Source organism: Staurois parvus, unplaced genomic scaffold (genome assembly GCF_062004578.1).
Source record: "Staurois parvus isolate SC_StPar_1 unplaced genomic scaffold, SC_StPar_1.0 ptg000056l, whole genome shotgun sequence".
Lineage (NCBI taxonomy): Eukaryota > Metazoa > Chordata > Amphibia > Anura > Ranidae > Staurois > Staurois parvus.
In genome coordinates, this window is record NW_028317852.1 from 8,668,321 (window position 1) to 8,687,601 (window position 19,281).

A 19,281-nucleotide genomic window follows, 5' to 3' on the forward strand; every position below is an offset into this window, starting at 1 on the left:
GATCATTTGTGAAATCTAATGGTGAGCAGAAATCAATAAATATGTGCACATAAAAAGTCCTCTTCCAATGTAAATTGCAATGGTGAAATACTACTCCCACAATCCAAGTGCAGTGTGCACTTAATATGCGCTCACCTTAAGTTTTGCCTAACTAAATAGGCAAAACTGGCTTTTTGTCCTTACAGAATTGATGAACTAATCCTCCTGTATGGGGTTTTCCGAATGGCAAAAAAATGGTTGTAATTGGATCTTAATCCACCTGGGGTCTCTGCAGTGAATGTGGCTGATGCTTGTCAGGAATGGATGGATGGATAGATATCTCCCTTTTTCCCCTCCAGGGGTCTCCTTCCTCCTGTATCAATCTCTCTCCAGTGTCTACGCCTACAAAAATTCTGGCAGGAGGTCTTCGCACTCATTTCATGGGTTACAGGCATGTTAACTAGCCCAGCACCTCATCTAGCTCTACTCAATATCACCTTGCACTTATTTCCCACCCAGTATAGAACAATTGTTGGCCATATACTTATTGCTGCTAGAATGTCTATTACTGCTGTCTGGAAATCAGTAAGGAGCCCCTCCTTGTTAGAAGTAACTCATAGAGTTCATTCGAATGATCTTTGTGAAAGAGCTGTGGCTCTTCAATGCCAAAATATGGGGACATTTGACTTCAAATGGTCTAGTTGGATAACAATGTTTATGCCCCAAGATTTGAATATTGGAATATCTGAAGGTATGAGTTTACAATTCAAAAACCATAGCGTTTTCATGGTTCATTTGGTTTTTGCTGCTTCTGTGCTCCTATCCCATCTCCCTCTTTCTTTTTCATTCCTTATTCTTTTGTTTCTCTCCCCCTTTTTTCTCTTTTGAGATATCTTTGTCTATATCAAGCACTATGTATGCACTATATATCTTAAAGGTCACTTATTGTGCTGGTTACATGTATTGTAAAATGAAAACTATCCTTCTTCTATATTCGCAATGGTAGGCCAAGGGCCATTATACATCTACTCTTCTTGATCTGTGAGCATAGTGACACCATGGTGCTAAGATATGTATATGTTTATGTACAACGTCTATGTGTATTTTCTATTCTGATCGAGTACTGTTAATGTAACTGTATTCTTCTGAAAAATGTAATGAAAAAGAATTGAAAAGAAAAATACCCAATCTTCTAGGATTGGGATGTAAGACATACTTTGAGTCTAGGCCAGAAACTAGGAAGCAACTGAAGAAATGTAAACAAAAGTTTTAAAAAATAAATATAATATATCTTCCTATATATATATATATATATATATATATAAAAATAATAATAATAATAAATGCAAATTTTTTGGAAGGTAAAAATGTGTATTTATTATCTTTTTAAGGACCCTGCAGAGCATTGCACCTGTGATCAGCAGATCATGGGAGCAATCTCAGGCTTCTGTAAGCCCTCAGGATAGCTATATGTGAGTAGCTTTTACAAGCAGGCAGTCACTTGAGAACAGGAAGATCAATGAACTATGGAGCGCTCACCAGCACATAGGCTGATGGTACCTGTAGGCTATCCATTCACAGGAAACTGTGAATGAATGATGCGGGTACTCCTGGCCGTGGTCACACTCCTGCCTCCTCAATGTACAGTACAATACAGGATTAAAACACCTGGCTGTACTCTTGTACCCATGTTTGTACTCTTGGGGTTGTTTTACATCAGAGAGAACAGTCTCAGAGAACTACTGGTCTAATTCTATCTTTTGGTCTAAGCAGGCTTGTTACTGATTGATTGAAAAAGCACGTGTTACTGTTAATAGTGACTGAAAAAGTAGTGTTTTAATTGGTCTATGCAGGAGAAGCTAATTCTGAAAGGAAAAATAAATTCCGCAACTACAGTAGCACTACCCGCTTTTGCTGTCACCGAGACTGCGTGCAAAGGTCATACTGTTCCTTAACATCAAATACAGCTTTAAGGCTTCTCTCAAGCAGTTTATTAAAAGATTTGTAAATTTTCAATGTCGCGCTTAAAGTCGCGTGAAAAGCCCACACTCCCCACTGTATGGTATTTTTTAAATTAGTTTTTTCATTGGTTCATTCCCTTTATGGCAGTGCCCAGCTCCCATGCTTTTTTGTACTGTAGTTTTCTTATTAGCCCTAACAATTCAGTCCCATACACTTCAAATGGATTTGTCACTAAGCTCAGGTTTACTGAATTTCAAACAAGGGTTGCCAGACCCTTTTGCAAATCAAGCCTAAGAAGATTCGTTCATTCCCAGCACTGTGGTGTAAATGAGCCCTAAGCAATATTTGTATCGAGGACTGCTTAAGCCGGCCAGAGATAGTTTGAATCTTGGCCGGTTCATCAGGGACTGTTCAAGATTTGAACCATATATGGACAACCATCGTTCGACTTGGGTAACCATCATGTCGGATTTCTAGCATGAGATTATTGCCAAGCGGCTGCAGTCACTAGTAATAATCACTGTGTTCTCTGGGCTGGGACGGCGCCCGACACCACCACCCCTGCCCCGGGAGAAAACAATAACTTCACGGGAAGGATTCTCACATCAACTATATTGATGGGGGAATGAAGATATTTTCTTTCCTGCAACACATGGTCATTGTTCATTTTTTGAATTTGTTTTACATATTCAGATTTGTTTCATATATATTGAAAATTAATATTTCAAAATTTGAAATTTACATTTCGGACAACAGTTATATTTCTTCTATTTTATTCTACTCTATTCTATTTTTTCAATTTTATTCTACTCTATTCCATTCTATTGTTTTATTTTATTCCTTTATTTTCTATTCTACTCTGTTCTATTCTATCCTTTTTTCTGTCCTATTCTGTTTTACACTATTCTAATTTATTCTATTTAGATTTTTAATCTATTCTATTTTGTTCTATTATATTCTATAAAGTAGCCTATGTAGGAATCATCATCTTATTTCACTTGCATATCTTACTATATTTATTGCAATATGTTTGCATTTCGAATTCAAATTCATTTTGAATGAATTTTCATTTCATTATGTTATAATTTGCTTAAATTTGTTACTATTGTGATTCAAAAATTTGTATAAATCCGACTCTCCGAATAACGTACATTTCATCCAAATTTCGATTCGGAATGAAACAAATTGCACATGTCTAGTTGTCAGTAAAAACATACCCCTGTGTCAGTGGTCAGTAAAAAAATGTCCCTGTGTCAGTGGTCAGTAAAAAAATGTCCCTGTGTCAGTGGTCAGTAAAAAAAATGTCCCTCTGTCAGTGGTCAGTAAAAAAAATGTCCCTGTGTCAGTGATCAGTAAAAAAAATGTCCCTGTGTCAGTGGTCATTTGGAGTTAAAAATACACCTGAAAGAACAAAAACATTTTATGAAACTGAATTACAGTGTTAAAGTTTATAGGGGATTTTAGTGACTGGGACTGAATCTACTTTTATGCAAAAGAATATTTGTTAAAATCTTGTGATTTAAATTAAATTACTTGAGCAATAAAATATCCATACAAATTCATAATAGATGTTTAACATTATTATGAGCTGAGATTAGGCCATTCTGAAGCAGCCTTATTCATGTAATTATTATACATTATGTGACACAATTGGCAAAAAAAATATATGACGTAATCTATCACTAGCATTAAAGTGATTTTGCAAGCTTTTTTTTTTCTTTTTGTGTTATACCTACTTGCTGGATTCCCCTGTCGGCGCTGTACACTCTGTCTTCCTCCTGGTGCCTCCTTAGCAAGCTTGTGCTATGGGGAACCCATGCGGACATGCTCCCAAGTTGGGCTGTGTGTTTCCATAGACGCACACAGCGTGGTTCAGCCAGGCCCCCCACTCCCTGCTCACAGGAACTGAATGACAGCAGCAGGAGTCTATGGCTCCCACTGCTCCCAGAGTTTCCTGTGAGACCAGAAAGAGAGAACGGCATCCCGGCAGTTAGGACAGTGCTGAAGTCTGAGAGAATGCAGGTAAGTGTTTGGGGATGGGGTGGACAGGTATTGGAAGGATTTTATCTTATTACAGGGAATGCGTTAAGGTTAAAAAAAAGGAAAAAAGGATGTTCACCTTTTACTAAAAAATAATAAATGCACATTTTTTGCAGGTTAAAAAAAGAATAAATGCACTTTTTTTGCAGGTTAAAAAAATGTGCATTTATTATTTTTTGTTGAAGGAGCCTGTAAGCCATTGCACCAGCGATCAGCAGATCCTTGGTGCCATGCAGGTCTCTTACAGACCTGTTAGTATATCTGCTTGCTTGTACAGGATTTTTTTGTGTGAATAGGCAGGGATACTATGTTTCTGTTCACACCATACAGGTGCGTTGTGGTGCACTGGATAAAAATGCAACATTTTTTTTTATGCAGCATAAACATGGATCAAGGCAGTGTAATTCACCTATCCTAATAAAAAAAAGTTACACGCTTGATGTGGTGTTAATGTGCTTCAAAGACCATGCATTGTCTGGGCTTTTTTACAGTATGCCATACCAGCGTGCTAATCACCGTCATACCCCATACCAGCGTCTTGATCACTGTCATACCCCATACCAGCGTCTTTATCACCGTCATACCCCATACCAGCGTCTTTATCACCGTCATACCCCATACCAGCGTCTTTATCACCATCATACCCCATACCAGCGTCTTGATCACTGTCATACCCCATACCAGCGTCTTTATCACCGTCATACCCCATACCAGCGTCTTTATCACCGTCATACCCCATACCAGCGTCTTTATCACCATCATACCCCATACCAGCGTCTTGATCACCGTCATATCCCATACCAGCGTCTTTATCACCGTCATACCCCATACCAGCGTCTTGATCACCGTCATATCCCATACCAGCGTCTTGATCACCCCATATGCCATACCAGCGTCCTGATCATCATCATACCCCATACCAGCATCTTGATCACCGCCATACCCATCACCAGTATCCTGATCACCCCATATGACATACTAGCACCCTGATCACAGCCGTACCAGCTCCTGATTACCGCCATACCTCATGCCAATGTCCTGATCACTGCAATACCCATACCAGCGTCTGGAATTTTAGGGTCTCAACTGATCAATTTTCAAATATATATCCCATAGTTTGTAGACTCGATAACTTTCACACAGACTAAATAATATACACCCAAAATGTAGAATACATTTTGGCCTAAATTTATGAAAAAAGATTATTTATTTGCAAAATTGTATAACAAAAACTGATATAAGCAAAAAATCTTTTTTTTTTACAAAATTTTCAGTATTTTTTCATGTATATAGCAAAAAATAAAAAATCCAGTTGTGATCAAATATCATGCATGACTGAGTAATTGTCACTCAAAGTGTGACCGTGCTGAAAGCTGAAAATTGGCCTGGACTGGAAGGGGGTGAAAGTGTCTAGACCTGAAGTGAATCATTTCTTACTGTGTTTTTCTGCCTCCTTGTAATTTCCTCTGTGAGCTCCTGAACCAGTAATTTTCCCCCTCATTTCTGTTTGTTTGAAACAAGCAGAAGATGTGCAAAATTAAAAAATTTGTTTAGTTTCAGAACGATTCGTTAAGTTACTAATTTAGATTCATTGCATTTGATTAGTCTTGTTTTGATTATTAGTTTTCGATCGGATTTGAATTTTTCCAATGGATTCGAAGTATTCAATTTGAATTGAAAATACTGAATCTATCCAAATTTATTGTGAAGAATAGCTGGTTCTATTCCAGATTTGAATTTTGGAAGATGGTTATTTTCTTTCTATTTTATTCTATTTTTTCCACTCTATTATTTTCTATTCTATTCTATTCTTGTCTTTTCTATTCTATTCTATCCTATATTTCCTATTCTATTTTATTATGTTCTTTTATTTTCTATTCTTTTCTGTTCTATTTTACTCTATTCTGTTCTATTCTATTCTTTTCGAAATTCAAATTTCGGAAGACGGCTATATTCTTTCTATTTTACTCTATTCTAGTCTATTCTATTCTAATCTAATCTATTTTTTTTTATTTTTTTCAATTCTATTCTATTTTTTCTTTTCCATAGCTCTTTCTATTCTTTTCTAATCTATTCTTTTCCATTCTTTTTGATATTTAAATTTCAGAAGACTGCTACATTCTTTCTATTCTATTCATTCTATTCTTTTCTGTGCTATTCCTTTATTTTCTATTCTATTGTTTTATTTTCTATTCAATTATTTAAAATTTTATTCTGTTTTATACTATTCTATTCTTTTCAAAATTTTTCTTTTCAGAAGACAGCTATATTCTAACACTAATACCGATAGGGGTTGATTTACTAAAACTGGAGAGTACAAAATCTGGTGCAGTTCTGCATAGAAACCAGGTTTTATTGTGTCAAAGCTAAATTGAACAAGCTAAAGTTAGACAATGATTGGCTACCATGCACAGCTAAACCCTGGTTCCTTGTCCGTCTTGGGAGTGAGCAACAAAGGGTGGCTATGTTCCTACATACAGTGGAACCCTAGAGAATACCTTTACCCTTTACCTTCACCTTATACCTTTACCTTCACCCTTTAGAGGAAGTCAGATCACAGATTCACAAAAAGGAAATTTGGAGGCGGTTGAGACCAATTTAAGGTCCTTTTAAAAGTTACCAATACAGACATGAATAGAATTTATTTTTAATACAGAGTTTAATGTCACTTTAAAGTGGAACTTCACTCTGCCTAACCTCCCCTTTCCCCCCTTAATATAAAAGCAAATACTAGACTTTGGAGTCCAGAGTTGTCTTGGTAAAAGCAGAGGTTCTCTCTTCACCCCTCTGCTCCAGTGCTGTCATCTTTCCTGAAGAACCAGGGCTTGTGTAGACATGCTGTAAGTCTCTGCCAGGTCTACTGGACGTGGATGAGATCCTGCACCATATCTGCGCATGTGTGGGATCCTCAAGTATGTGCAGACAAGCAGTGGTATCTCTGCCAGTACTCCAACAGACCCCACGTGGCTTGTCATCTTGCAAATTTGTGAGTTTGTGAGATGTCCTCCATGTGCAGACACGTCATAGAGGTCTCTGCCAGAGTACTGGAAGAGACCTACAGTGTGTTTGCACATGCGAGTGGGCCATGATGCCATTTTAGACTGTAAGCTCCAATAAGCAGGGCCCCCTGATTCCTCCTGTATTGTAACTGTACTGTCTGCCCACATGTTGTAATGCGGTGCACAACCTGTTGGCGCAATATAAATCCTGTATAATAATAATTCTAGGATTTAGGAAATAAAAACAAAAAAATAAAGAAAAAAGTTTTCACTTTTTAAATAATTTTTTCAACTAATTAGTAAGAGAGTGACAGAAGAACTTACAAAAAATGAGTAAAGTTCTGCTTTAGGTTGGTTTAAAAGTATCCTTATTCTCCAAAAATAATCCATATACATCCACCTAATGTGGAACTTTGGACGCAAAATGGTGAACAAGCAGGATTTTTATTACAGAACAGATATACTACAGTATGATTCTTCTGCATTGAAGCTTCCTACTGCCCTGAACTGGCATGCGCAGCTCAGTGTACAGTTTTGGCAATGTTGAGATAAATTAACTCCCGTGCATGTACAGGAGTGACACCATGTTGGTCAATGAAAACAGGTGAAGATTGGTACCCGGAAGCAGACCAACTGAAGATGTCAGTGGGCTACAGGGACCCTGCAGTGCTGGAGTGAACGTCAGTATAGGTTTTCTTAAGCCCTCATGCACACTTGACGTTTTTACAGCTGCTGTTTTTGGCTTTTGACATTTTTTCCTACAGCTAGTAAACCCCCCAGCATGTTATCCTATGTGTCCATGTACACATAGACTTTAATCAACGTTTTGTGGCTGGGATGTTTTTTGGCTGGAAAATAAACCCAGAACTAGTGGGTTTCTAGAGGAGTTTTTTAGCTGTAAAAACGCTCTAACGCTGAAAAACATGGCAAAACACGGTAAAACGCTGGAAACTGGCATTTTTAGACTTTTTTTTACCAAAAAAAATATTTTTTTTGTCAAAAAGAAAATGCTAAAAAACACAAACGTGGAAAAACGCGGCAAAACACCGCTAAATGCTTATGCAAAAACGCTAAAAAAAGCTGATAACTTACGTTTTTAACGTGACTTTATACAGCTAACGTTACCAGCGTTATCAAAACATCAAGTGTGCATGAGGGCTTATAGTGGTAGTAAGGTCTAGCATTACAAAAACCACTGACAGGCAGGGTTTTTGTAACAGAAGAGATCTTAGAGGTTGCTGCTGTCATAAATGAAAAGATTTACTAGTGCTTTAACCACCTGAACTCCAGAAGATTTTACCCCCCCTTCCTGACCAGGCTATTTTTCGCAATTTGGCACTGCGCTACTTTAACTGACAATTGTGCAGTAATGCAATGCTGCATCCAAATTAAATTTATCCTATTTTTTTATACTATTTTTTCACACTAATAGAGTTTTATTTTGGTGGTACTTGTTCACAGCAGGGTTTTTTTTTATTTTTGGCTATATAAATGAAAAACAGCCAAACATTTTGAGAAAAAAAAAGTATTTTTTTCTGCTATGACACATACCCAATAAACAAAATTTAAAATCAAATTTCTTCATAAATTTTGGCCAAAATGTATTCTGCTACATGTCTTTGATAAAAAAAAAAATCCCAATAAGTGTATTTTGATTGGTTTGCGTGAATGTTATAGCGTCTACAAACTACAGTATAGATACTGCAATTTTTTTTTAATACTACTAATAGCGTCGATTAGCGACATATAATGGGACTACAGGAGTGAGGCGTTCAATCTGACACAACTGACACTGACATCATCAGTGTCATTAATACAGTGATCAGTAATATTATTATACACTATCACTGTACTAGTGGCACAGACTAGGGAGGGGTTAAAGTGTTACTAAACCCAGGACCCTGCAATCACTCTATCTGGTCTCCCATAGTACACAGAACATGGAAGTGCAATTATTTTAGTAAATATAAACTGTTAAATACCTTTTCTTATCAGCAGTTAGAGCAGGCTTGTGACTTCTATCAGTGTCCAGCAGAGCACTGGTTAAAACTTGTAGGAGGAGTTTTCTTTCTCCTCTGACTGTCCTATGGCTGCATAACTCTGACCCTCTGGCTGGACAGCACTGATTGGTCCTGTGCTGATCACATGCACCCTCCCAAAAAAAAAAAAACCTCTATAGCCATACACACTAAACTGAGCATGTGCAGATTGCCTCCTAGAGATCTGTACTATGGTAGTTGGATTGGGGACAGTAGAAGAAGGGGAGGATCAGGGAAGCCAGGATCAAACAGCCTTTTTACACAATGTGGAGGACCCTTGAGGGTTAGGGACTGATGTGAATGTACAATATACATGTAAAGTGCTGTGTACATTGATGATGCTATATAAGTACCTGAAATAAATAGAAATAAACAACCCCTTAGGTTCCACAGTGAGTGTAACAAGCATGCTATACTGCATATACAGACTGATTTTACTGTTGTAGGTTTAGGAACACATATAGACAATCAAAGAGTTAAATGTGTACTTCTCTATGTGTAATGTGTGTTGCTTTTACTAAACATCTACGTTTCTTATCCCTGCTTTGCAGGGATGAGAAACTTCAAGGTGGCTCCCTCAGCAGGTCCCGACCGGGAATCATTGGCGGGGTCTTGTTGACAGGCTCCTGTGTGAACAATCCCAGTGGATGCTGGCAGGGGCGCGCACCCAAAACCCTCAAGCAGGCAGTGACATACCCTATGTAGCTTTGCCTACAGTCAGGGCTGCTGTTAGAGCACCCATACAGTCAACCGGACAGGCCCCCCCTTAAAAAAAAAAAACACAGTTTACTACACTCCAGTTATGAATGAACACAGAGAGTGATCAGCACAGATCACTCATTGTGTTCATTCTGGAAAGGAAGGTGCTGGTAAATGTGACCTTCCCCACTCTTCATCCAGAAGGATCCTATTGTCCTAGTGCCTGCAGCTGCCAGTGGGAAGGAAAGGAGGGTAGCCGGCAGCACTGTGGGGGTGGGGGGCTTGGTCAGCAGGGGGAAACATATGGTGCACAGGGAGGGTGATGAGGGGCAATCACTGGAACCGATCCCCTGTATGACTCTCCCTGCAGCAGCTGAAAGCTGATGGGAGGGAGAGAAGTCAGCTTTCAACTGCTACAGAAAATCCATACAGGGGATGGGTTCCAGTAATCACCCCTCCGCTGTTCTGATCACCCTCCGTGCCTACATCTGATTCACCCAGGACTGGTGGTACCCCCTTATCCACGGCCCTGCCTACAATACCTGTCCACAGTACATTATTGGTGGTCGTAAAGTGGTTGATGGCACTGTAAACAAAGTTTTCATTAGTCCATAGTCCGTCTTGGAGTGAGCAAGAAGAGGTGACTACATGCCTAGATAGAGTAGGACCATAGAGAACAGTTGTAGTCACCCTCAAACAGGAAGTCGGAGCAAAAAAAAAAGAAATAGGGAATTTGAAGGAGGCTGGGAACAACTGAAGGAACATTTATGAGGTAAGAATACATTGTTGAATAGAATTTTTTTCCACCAGAGTTTCGTATCATTTTAATAGCACTTCCTCCTCGCACTCGGTGTATATTGTTATTCCCAGTACACTGTATATAAACAATGGTGTCCCCAGCCATCTGCCTGCAGAGAGGGAGGTAGGGGGAGGGAGAGGAGAAGTTAAAAGCAAACTAGTGCCATTGTTTCCTCTTCCCTGTCAGCTGCCTCCAGCCCACAGGATGACAGAAAGGGAGAGGGAGAGCAGAGCTGGAGTCCAGGCCCTGGGTGAACGGGCCAATCACTTCATCGGCCGCGCACAGCCAATCAGGGAGCTGTTTACATTGTGCCGTGTACAGGGCCGTCCTGATTGACTGAGGTTGGAAGGAAAGCTGGCTGGAGGCTGACGGGGTCCTGTTCTGTAACAAAGGAGGAGAAGTGGAAGTAAGAGCCGGGCTTTCTATACTTGTACCGGGGGGCCGGGGAGGGGGACCGGGCTGGGGGGCTCTGGGCTCACACACTGCCCGCCTGGAGGGGCCTTGGCCGGCAGGATGCTGCCTTCTCTCTGCTTCCATTGGATAGTATAGGGTGCCAGGATATAGTAGTAGTGCTGGAGTTGGGAGGGAGCCCAGACTGGCATGGCTTATTATTGGGCTGATCCTGGGAGGGCAGTGTGTGTGTGCCATACTCTGGGGGATGATGGCTTCATTGATTGATTGGCAGACGGACGGACAGTGATTCGTGATCAGCACTTCTGCCTTGCAGGACCAGGTTCCCTGCTTCAAACCTAGGCAGGACACTGTCTACATGGAGTTTGTATGTTCTTCCCGAGCTTGCGTAGGCTTCCACCCACACTCTGCTAGGGTAATTGGCTGCTGTCTAGAATGGGACCTAGTAGGTGTGTGAGGTAGGATGTTAGATGGTAAGCTCCCTGAGCAAGATGACGATTTATGCAGTGCTTTACATACTGTACAGTCTATATAGATTCCTGGAAGAAATCATGATATTGAATTTCATTACAAGAGCAGGATGTTATCACTTTCTCTCTCTCGTTTTCTCCCCCTCTCTCTCTCTCGCTTTCTCTCTCTCTCGCTTTCTCTCTCTCTAGCTCTCTCGCTTTCTCTCTCTCTTTCGCGCTCGCTTTCTCTCTCTTGCGCGCTTTCTCTCTCTCTTGCACGCTTTCTCTCTTGCGCGCTTTCTCTCTCTCTTGCGCGCTTTCTCTCTCGCTCGCTTTCCCTCTCTCTCGCTCGCTTTCCCTCTCTCTCGCTCGCTTTCCCTCTCTCTCGCTTTCTCTCTCGCTTCCCCCCTCTCTCTCTCGCTTCCCCCCTCTCTCTCTCGCTTTCTCTCTCTCTCGCTTTCTCTCGCTCTCGCTTTCTCTCGCTCTCGCTTTCTCTCGCTCTCGCTTTCTCTCTCTCTCGCTTTCTCTCTCGCGCTCTCGCTTTCTCTCTCGCGCTCTCGCTTTCTCTCTCGCGCTCTCGCTTTCTCTCTCGCTCTCTCGCTTTCTCTCTCGCTCTCTCGCTCTCTCGCTTTCTCTCTCGCGCTCTCGCTTTCTCTCTCTCCATTTTTTCACTCGTTTTCTCGCTCTCCATTTTTCTCTCGCGCGCTCTCTCCATTTTTCTCTCGCACGCGCTCTCTCCATTTTTCTCTCGCGCGCGCGCTCTCCCTTTTGCTCGCGCGCTCTCTCTTTCTCGCTCGCGCGCTCTTTCGCTCGCGCGCGCTCTCGCTCGCGCATGCTCTCTCTCTTTTTCGCTCGCGCGCTCTCTCTTTTTTGCTCTCGCGCTCTCTCTTCTTCGCTCTCGCGCGCGCTCTCTCTTCTTCGCGCGCGCTCTCTCTTCTTCGCGCGCGCGCTCTCTCTTCTTCGCGCGCGCGCTCTCTCTTCTTCGCGCGCGCTCTCTCTTTTTCGCTCGCGCGCGCTCTCTCTTTTTCGCTCGCGCGCGCTCTCTCTTTTTCGCTCTCGCGCGCGCTCTCTCTTTTTCGCTCTCGCGCGCGCGCTCTCTCTTTTTCGCTCTCACGCGCGCCTGGAGGGGCCTTGGCCGGCAGGATGCTGCCTTCTCTCTGCTTCCATTGGATAGTATAGGGTGCCAGGATATAGTAGTAGTGCTGGAGTTGGGAGGGAGCCCAGACTGGCATGGCTTATTATTGGGCTGATCCTGGGAGGGCAGTGTGTGTGTGCCATACTCTGGGGGATGATGGCTTCATTGATTGATTGGCAGACGGACGGACAGTGATTCGTGATCAGCACTTCTGCCTTGCAGGACCAGGTTCCCTGCTTCAAACCTCGGCAGGACACTGTCTACATGGAGTTTGTATGTTCTTCCCGAGCTTGCGTAGGCTTCCACCCACACTCTGCTAGGGTAATTGGCTGCTGTCTAGAATGGGACCTAGTAGGTGTGTGAGGTAGGATGTTAGATGGTAAGCTCCCTGAGCAAGATGACGATTTATGCAGTGCTTTACATACTGTACAGTCTATATAGATTCCTGGAAGAAATCATGATATTGAATTTCATTACAAGAGCAGGATGTTATCACTTTCTCTCTCTCGTTTTCTCCCCCTCTCTCTCTCTCTCGCTTTCTCTCTCTCTCGCTTTCTCTCTCTCTAGCTCTCTCGCTTTCTCTCTCTCTTTCGCGCTCGCTTTCTCTCTCTTGCGCGCTTTCTCTCTCTCTTGCGCGCTTTCTCTCTCGCTCGCTTTCCCTCTCTCTCGCTCGCTTTCCCTCTCTCTCGCTCGCTTTCCCTCTCTCTCGCTTTCTCTCTCGCTTCCCCCCTCTCTCTCTCGCTTCCCCCCTCTCTCTCTCGCTTTCTCTCTCTCTCGCTTTCTCTCTCTCTCGCTTTCTCTCGCTCTCGCTTTCTCTCGCTCTCGCTTTCTCTCTCTCTCGCTTTCTCTCTCGCGCTCTCGCTTTCTCTCTCGCGCTCTCGCTTTCTCTCTCGCGCTCTCGCTTTCTCTCTCGCTCTCTCGCTTTCTCTCTCGCTCTCTCGCTCTCTCGCTTTCTCTCTCGCGCTCTCGCTTTCTCTCTCTCCATTTTTTCACTCGTTTTCTCGCTCTCCATTTTTCTCTCGCGCGCTCTCTCCATTTTTCTCTCGCACGCGCTCTCTCCATTTTTCTCTCGCGCGCGCGCTCTCCCTTTTGCTCGCGCGCTCTCTCTTTCTCGCTCGCGCGCTCTTTCGCTCGCGCGCGCTCTCGCTCGCGCATGCTCTCTCTCTTTTTCGCTCGCGCGCTCTCTCTTTTTTGCTCTCGCGCTCTCTCTTCTTCGCTCTCGCGCGCGCTCTCTCTTCTTCGCGCGCGCTCTCTCTTCTTCGCGCGCGCGCTCTCTCTTCTTCGCGCGCGCTCTCTCTTTTTCGCTCGCGCGCGCTCTCTCTTTTTCGCTCGCGCGCGCTCTCTCTTTTTCGCTCGCGCGCGCTCTCTCTTTTTCGCTCTCGCGCGCGCTCTCTCTTTTTCGCTCTCGCGCGCGCGCTCTCTCTTTTTCGCTCTCACGCGCGCGCGCTCTCTCTTTTTCGCTCTCGCTCTTTCTCTTTTTCGCTCGCTCGCACTCTCTGTTGCTCGCGCTCTGTTTCTGTCTCTCTGTGTTTTTTTTTTTAAAGCCGAATTAAACCCCAAATAAAACATTTCTTATATTGCAGTTTACCAAATGTTAGATGTGATGCCTGTATTATTTTTAATTTTTAGATCTTCTATTTTCACTGGGCGATCCAGCCAGTTAGTTTTTTCAAAAGAATAAGTTCTCTTCCAGAAGTATCAGCTTACAGGAAGGAGGCAAACTATTTAACACTGACGGGTGCTTACAATGATCAGCTTTTATTTGTTTATGTAAAACCTTTACCCCAAAAGGAGCAAAACTGTTTGCTGTAACTGATTTTAAAGCATTAGCTGGCTTTGGCTGCAATTTGTTAGTGTTTTAAAATCCGCTAGTATATCCAACACTTCCCTAGATTGACCAGGCTGCTGTCTGTTGTGCCCTTTGTTTCCCCCCCCATCCAAAGTGGGGGTACTATAATACAGGAGGTTTGTTACTAGCTAGATAACCAGTTGAAAACAGAGGGGAGGAAAACTCTGATGCAGCCACCACATCTATAGGTTGGTAAGCTGCAATATATGACATTTTGGGTTTCATTCTGCTTTGAGTTTATTCTCCTATTACATTGTTTAGGTATATCTAATGGTGGCCATATTGCCTTCAATTTTGAGATTCAAAACAATCTATTAGGCATAACGTCCAATCTGATCAGATTCGATCAAATTGAGTTGACCGGCTGGGATGAAATCTTATCAATTAGCAACATTAAAGTACATTGTTAATGAATTTTATAGTATTTTGATTGATAAGATTATGAGAATACATGGTAAAAGCAAGATGCGATCGATAACATACAATTGTATCATCCAACTATCAATTGAAATCCACTTGCCTGCGTGTGTCATATTGATCTAATGAAATGTTGACTATAGCTCTATTATTCCTATCAGAAGAAAACAGAATCATTTATCAAAGCGTGTATTGCCACCTGCAAACCCACCAAACTCCTTCAATTTCTCTGTACAATCTGGTATTGATCTGCCAACAGCTATGTGGTGAAAGGGCCTACCAGATTGGATGTAACTTGATTAACCTCATATGACATGACAGGAAGAATCGGTGAACTACTAGAGCTCTCGACAGCACCCTGGTAGTTCATTAAGAACTACAAGCCGACATTCGCAAAGGATGTTAGTGCTTGTAGGTGATTCATTCACATAGCTCTGTTAATGGGCGATGTGGCCGTGTGGGTGGAGCCCTGCACGGCTGCGGTCTTTTCAGAAAGTGACAGCTGGTACAGGGAACTTTTCCCCATACTGCTGTCACACAGGGGGCTGGGATCGCCGAGCTGCTGCAGGAGCGATAGCATGTTACGTGTTCTACCCTAAAAACGGGTGAAACATGTAACCTGTTCCCAAAGGTGAACTAATCCTTTAACCTTTTCACTGTGTGAACAGTTTCTGAGTTTTTTTTGCACACGTTTAAAAAAATCGCTTTAGACCTGAAGAAGACATAAAACCCCCAAAACATATTTTATTTTCTGAAAGCAGATACCCTAGAAAATAAAATAGTGGTAGTTCCAATTTTTTATGCCATACAATGTTACCACTAAGGTTTAGGAAATGCAAAATTGAATAAAAAAAAAACACTAAAGTTCATTTTAGGGCACAAAAACGCAATCAAATTATTCAATTTTTTTGTAAGATCTAAAAGATGAGATTACACCAAATTACCCAACAGGGGTAGGCTTAAGCAGGGTATACACATTGAGGTTTAATGTACTAAAGCAGGAGAGTGCAAAACAGGCTCGCTTCTTCATAGAAACCAATCAGCTTCTAACTTCAGCTTGTTCAATTAAGCTTTGGCAATAAAACCTGGACGCTGATTGGTTTCTATGCAGAAATGAGCCCGATGTTGCACTTTCCAGCTTCATTAAATAAACCCCTTTGAGTTTATCCTGACAGATCCTTGCCTGAACACAGGTGATGTGGATGCAGAGATCTCTCCTGCAGTGTCTTTGTATTTTGACAGCGGGAACTCCAGTACACAGATCAGCGCTGCAGCCGCTGATCGAATGCTGGTTTGTTGAACACAGACGGGTACACACGTACCTAAAGTCAGCCAGTTCTTTCTGAACCGGACGATTTTTGGTACTCATATAACCAGCTTTACCTAAACAGTCTATTTATTTTCCAATTACATATGGCGAATGTACAGTTTGATTGTGATATGCATAGCCAGATTCAGACTGTAAGTAACTTTGTATGTATGTCAGTTATTAAAGAAAAAAAAAGGAAATGAGTATTTCAAAGCAAAAACTGACCTGTGTATGTCAAAAAGACTTTCTTTTAGTTTTGGATGAAGTAGGTAACGGTTAAAAAACACTGTCAGGTTTTTACTGTCAGCATCCCATTGAGCATGTTTCCTTTTACTTCCTGTTCAGGAAATACTTTTTAATTTTTGAAGTGAGACAAACGCGAAGGGAAAATCTCCTCTAAGGCTAGGTTCACATATGTGCAGGTGGTGTAGCCGCACCACCCGTACAGAGGAATGCGGACCCGCAGGTGGGTGCCATTACTTCTATTGGCATGCCACCCGCACTGGAAAATGCAACTGTACTGGGAAACGAGGTTTCTGTGCGGGCTGCATTTTCAGATGTGCAGGGACTTCTTCCCTGCATGTCATGGGGCATGGGAGTCCATTCAAATGAATGGGCTATCGTGCCCGTGCAAAACGCGTCCCGCACATCCGCATTCATGTAAACCAGGGGTTAGACAGTTGCTCTGGTCACAACCCTGGCAATGCTTAGTTTCCATCCCTTTTTGTCCCAATGACATTGGTCGCCAGGACACATAGGGGTTAATTGACTAAGAGTTAAATAATGACTGAAAAAATGCGGTAAAATAACGCATGCGGTAAATTTTTTTGCAAATGTGCAATTCACTAAGAATTTAGTGGTAAATAACTATTGCGGTAAGATATCTGTATTGCAGTAATTACTGCATATTTTCATGCGGTCATTTATCGCATGGTAGCTGGTTGTTAAGAAAGCCAACTGTGGCGTCCGTAGCAACAGATGACTCATCAGCTGTCAGTGGGTCTCCTACTGACCGATGAATGAAAACAAAACATGCCAGCAATTAAAAATGATGAAAAAAACAGTGTCGCCCCCCCCCCATCCATACCAGGCCCTTTGGGTCTGGTACGGATTTTAATGAAAACAGCACACCAAAATTTAAAAAGAATAAAACGGTCCTGGGGTCTGGTATGGATTTTGGGGTAACTACACACCAAAATAAAAAGGGAAAAAAAAAATGGCGTGCAGGCAGTGGTGTATTTTAGGATTTGTGCTGCCCTAGGCAGTACAAAAATCAGCGCTCCCCTGCAGAGAGAGCTGACATTGACCAACAACACCCCTGCCTCCCACCCGAGAGAGCCTTCCACTACCACTGCACCCCCATACATCAGCCACCACCCCCCATGGCGAGAGAGAGAGACACTCACCTTCATAGCTCCGGACATCCCTGGTAACGAGAGCATCCACTGTCATGTAACCCGCAGCTTCTCTCGGAACCCACCTGGTTCCCATGCCACGTTTCCCTTCTTCCATCCCTTTTTCCCGAGGGGCAGTGTTGCCCCCCTTAAAAAATGCCACGCTAGGCAAATTCCCAAGGTATTTTGAGTTTGGTATGGATCTGGGGGGGACCCCAAACCTTTTTTTTTTTTTTTTTGGCGTGGGGTTCCCCTTAATATTCATACCAGACACCTAGGGGTTGGGGGCTTGCTGCATCTGAAAAAATATCACATGTGATATTACCAGCAAAACCCTGGTGATCATTATCACATCTTTTTTTCCTTTCTGTTCTGTTTGTTAATTGGACTTGAGAGTTTACCACATGTGTTTTTTGCTGTATTTACCGACACATTTTAAATTTTGCGTTAATTACCGCAGAATCGTTTTTCTTTTTCTTGTGAATTGGACATGTTACTGCATGCAATAATTTATGCAAATAATAATGTTATCACATGCAATAACCTTTAGTGAATTGACCCCATAATGAGGGTAAGGGGGGGGGGGGTGAATCCTCCCACCAGGGGCAGAGTCAGCAGAAAAAGCTGACAGGGGTTTTACCCCACCAGCATTGTGTTTACTTGTTTAAAAACATATTGGTTGGAAATTAAATTTAAAATAAACTCAAGCCTCACAATAAAATTACTACAGATCATGTACCAATGTGGATATAATGATCTTTGTATTTTTGTTAATACATTTCAAAATTTGTAGATTGTTGCATCTTGAATGGCGCTGTAGTTTGTGTTCTGCATCCGCTTAAGTGCGCTCCCAGAAAATGGGACATGCCCCTAGCAGTCATGTCATAAGCTCTCTGGTAGATTTACAGTTTTTAGGAGTAACCTGTGGCAAGTCTGCATTTAAAATTTGTAAGAAAAAGGTGACAGCACTGTCTTGCATATACACACACTTTCACACTGCTCCAATGAAAAAAACGCAGTAAAAACACATATGCAGTTTTCTGGACTCCTGAAGCCTACCATGCAACTTGGGTATGAAACTCAAAAAAAAAGCACCAAAAATGCACCACAGGTGCCTTTTTTATTTAGAATTCAATGGGAGATGCTTTTTTTTTTTTTTTTTTTCTTTTTTGCTCTTTGGAAAGCGCACCATAGATGCAGCATGCAGGACTTTTAAAAATGCACCGCACCCACAACGCACTGGTGTGAAGAGCTCCGTAGCATTTTTCATGTGTTTTTCTTCTGCTTCCCCATCAAAAACAGATTAGTGTGAAGGGGCCCCTAAGGCAGCCTTGCCACCCTGAGACTGAAAGTCTCAAGGTGGGCCATACTAGGGGGGAATACCAGGTTCAGAAGAAAAGTAAGGCTGCAGTTTAACTATATCCTCACAAGAACTAATGCTGGATAACTTGGTAAATATCTTTTTTCATTTTGGGTTTACAAACACTTGAAGGGGCCATATATCCTATGGAAAAATGAAAGGTCAAAAATTATTTTTAGACAAACCAAAATGAAAGAGAAACTAAACCCATCAATTTAACATTTTCAGTAAACCTTTACATTCCCATCATATACCAGAAATGCTAACTGTCACATTTACTTGTGCTCTCAATAAAACTGTCAAGCCATCAAATGACTGGTGCCATAACTGATCACATGTGCACCATGGTAGTTGAAGATCAAGCAGAGGCTAGGTAGGCAGCTTCCTTGGCTGAAAAGAGGGATTAGTTCTTTAAAAAAAAAATACAAAAAAAACAAAAC

The 19,281-nt window shown here is 42.1% G+C and overlaps 1 protein-coding gene across 1 annotated transcript in view; it reads left to right on the forward strand.

The window, feature by feature from the left end:
* The first annotated feature begins 10,781 nt into the window (after positions 1–10,781).
* Positions 10,782–19,281, forward strand: part of CTTNBP2NL (CTTNBP2 N-terminal like) — a 133,255-nt gene continuing 124,755 nt past the window's right edge. Inside the window, exon 1 of the mRNA XM_089668319.1 lies at positions 10,782–10,923. The gene's annotated coding sequence lies outside the window, so the exon portion shown is untranslated. The remainder of the gene's footprint in view (positions 10,924–19,281) is intronic.